We start from the raw sequence: 3,349 nt of genomic DNA, 5'->3' as shown, positions 1-3,349 counted from the left end.
CAGCCGTGCTGCGGCCCAAAGCTTCCCGGCTGCAGGGAGCTTCCCAGAGCCTGAAGCTCTGCCCCACCGCAACGCTCGTGGGAGCGGGCGGCTTCCCAGCAGGATGTCTGCAGCACAAGCAACCAACCACAATCAGCTTTTGAGGAGTCTTTTTTATTAAGATAAATCCAGCAAAATTCCTAACAGTGGGTACATACAACCAACCTGCCCTTTTAAAAGAAATGTTTGTATTTCATTTAAAAACATGATTACACTTTTATTTATTTTATTATTATTCTTTTTTTTTTTTCAAAACTGACAAAATAAAATTACATTTGGGAAACAACAGATTTCCAGCTCTTAGGTTTTTCATGAAAATAGCTCACCTTCTTTATAAAAGCAACCCACAGAACCACTGGAATGTTTAACACGGTTATTTGTTTTGAGACCTCCCCACTTTAAGAAACCATACAACACATACAAGGGAAAAATGAAAATCTGAAGTCTGTAAGCATGACTTACACAAAAAGGGACACACTGACAGAAGTCAAAAGCTACCACCACTTATTCGTTCCATGTACCATACAAACTATTACAATCACAAAATTTAAAAACAATTATCCTTTTTTTGTTTGTTTTGTTTTGTTTGTTAGGGATTTAATTCCCAAGTAACCGAGATGAAGATGTTCCATAATTAAATTCATGCTAAAAAAACCTGCATTTATAAAATAGTTGATAAAAATATTCCTCTCTGTTAACAATACAGCATGGAGGTACGGATACCAAATGATGGAGATATAGGGCAGGGTTAACATTACTCGGACTTGGCTTCCTTATCATCAGATGCTTCAGCAGCTGGTGCCTATAAAAGCGTTTGGGAAGAACAGAAATATTATTCGTAATGCTAACGGGATTCCATCCTAACAAGCAGCAAAGAGAGACTAGCTCGTTCGCACGCACACGGACAACACTGGTGGAGACAGACAGACGTACAGCTACTACAGAAGCCGACAGAACAACCCGTCGGCTGGCAGTCCTAAAAATTAAACCACGAACATTAGTGGAGCATCAAGTTCATTTTGGAATGTTAAATGTCTCCAGAGTGCCAGAAGCCTAGAACATACTTTAGACCAGGAACATTATGCTCAAGTTCAAGTCCTCGCCTCCGTCAGTCAGAGGGAAGGGTAAGAATTACACTTAAAACCACGACACGTGTCTATTGTCCACACTCTGGGGACAGTGGTCCTCACCTGTTGTCTATAAAAATGTCTGCTACTACTTTCTAAGTCAACACATCAAAATGACAAAGCTCCTATCAAAGACCCTTGGAAGCCCAGCAGCCCCACATTCATTTTCAGCAAAGCAGCTCCTGGATTACTTTTAAAAATGGAGGAATAAACGACCCATTCATGAAGTGGACAACAGCACTAAACACAGGAAGAGAGATCACCGTAAACGACAAGCAAGAGAACACACGGGGCCGGCCTGTGCCTACAGGGGCAAAGGGAGCCCGTAGCAAACGCTGCACTTCTGCTGTCAGCAAGAAGGCTGCTAGGGAAAGGCCATCAGGAGCCGACTGAGGCTTGTAGCTCATCCTAGCAAATGGCAGCTCCTAGGCAAGCAGCTGACAGAGAAAGAACCTGCAAGAGGGAGGCTTGCAGATCAAGAGACAAGACCAAGTTTACTTTGCAGATCTCTTGTTGAATAGTTCTGAGGCAAAGAATCGTTTTAAAGACTTGTGGAAAACATAAGACCAGATTTCTGGCAGAGTCCCCACCCGTGCTGAGCAGAAGCGGCAATCCAGCAGTCCGGAGAGGATATGCAACGTCAGCTCAGGGCTGGACAGCAATCGGACTGAGCGCTATTGTTCCCCAATACTGCACTGCCCTTGTGCCAGCCGCGGGAGGGACACTGCGACAGCACCCAGCACCTGTGGAAGGGCTCTGTCACATACAGGAGTGAGTTGGAAGGAGAATGCTATTCTTTCAGGCTCTCCCGGGAAGTTGCCCTGTGCAGAGAGTGCAGGGTCTGTCTTTACCGGATGGCAGTGAAACACCCCACCTTCTGACAAGGAGGCCCAATCGTTAGCTCCTGCAGATGTATTACCAATACATCTGTGTTTATTCCCATGTTTACTGTAGCTAAAGTACCTCATTAGTTTTGGTATCTCCGTTTTCAGAGTGGTTTTCTTCTTTAGCGTCCTCTTGTTTAGTTTCATCTTTGCCTTTGGCTCCTTTCTTCCCTTTTGTTGCTGCCTTTTTGTCCTCCTTTTTATCATTTGCTGCCTTTTCTTTCTGTTAAGAAAACAGATGGTGATATGGTAAAGGCTAATTTCCACCTCGTACATCTGCACACGCACATTCTCAGCTCTAACACCATCAGCACAACCCGCTTCTACGCACCGAACTTCCTACCGACAAAGATGAGATGGAAGAGCCTAAGGAGAAGTGTTTGCCTTCTGGTCTGTCCTGAATGTGCCACTGGGAAGTGCATAATATAAAAGCAGCCATGGCTGGGGTTAAAAGAATTCCTATTTTAAATAGGCATTCAATTAAATTAGCTAAAAAATGTTGGGAGTTGAACTGGCCAGTATTTCTGCTGTGCTGCTGAAAGGCATACCACAGAACAAAAAGAACATGTACAGCTAGTGGAAATACCAGAATACTTCAGATGTGCTATTAATGCCTATTTAGAAAACTGTAACAAAGCTGTACTCAAAGGACTTTCCCCCTTTCCTGCCAGAAATACTCCTTACTATAACAAACCATTTGTGTGATAAACAAGCTGGGGGCTCAACAGCATCACTTCAGTAATGACGAGAACTCTGCATTTATTACTTAAGCAGTTTCTGATATGTGGATCAGGCAACATCAAAACAAAATCCGATGCTACAACTTCTCCAATAACAGTTTTCCATACAGCAAGGTCAGATCCCAACCCCAGGGCAGTAGCCAGCAAGCGCAACTCTCAACAGTTATCACTTCGGAGCATCTGCCCCTTCTGCCAGGAAGTCCCTGCGCTAAGCTAACTACCTTAGTTCCCTGCTTGACTAACCTACTTCCAACAAAGCAACCGTAAATACCTGCAGAATCACTGCTCACACGCAAGTGAAGATAAACAGGCAATTACTGAGTATCTGCGCAGAAGAGGGAGTTGTCTCAGTGACTACAAAGTTACAGAAAGTACACGTTCCTATTTCAACACCTCACTTACTAGTGTACAACATCCAACTCACATTAAAAATCCACCGGGACTTGTGCTAAGCATATGACACTGTCCCACACGACATCCTTGTCTCTAAGTTGGAGAGACGTGGGCTTGGCAGGTGGACCACTCGGTGAAGAGGGAAGTGGCTGGATGGTCACACTCA

General features: G+C 44.2%; 1 long non-coding RNA gene across 1 annotated transcript; it reads right to left on the bottom strand.

Moving 5' to 3' along the window:
• Positions 1 to 135: 135 nt before the first annotated feature.
• On the bottom strand, positions 136 to 2,275 carry LOC104509178. Its single transcript, XR_727886.1, has 2 exons — positions 2,130 to 2,275; positions 136 to 841 (listed from the first exon to the last, which is right to left on the bottom strand). It is a non-coding gene; the product is annotated as an uncharacterized LOC104509178 (long non-coding RNA).
• Positions 2,276 to 3,349: the final 1,074 nt, after the last annotated feature.

The sequence above is a fragment of the Eurypyga helias genome, unplaced genomic scaffold, assembly GCF_000690775.1.
Source record: "Eurypyga helias isolate BGI_N326 unplaced genomic scaffold, ASM69077v1 scaffold18044, whole genome shotgun sequence".
Taxonomy (NCBI): domain Eukaryota; kingdom Metazoa; phylum Chordata; class Aves; order Eurypygiformes; family Eurypygidae; genus Eurypyga; species Eurypyga helias.
This window is presented reverse-complemented; position numbering and strand designations above follow the sequence as displayed.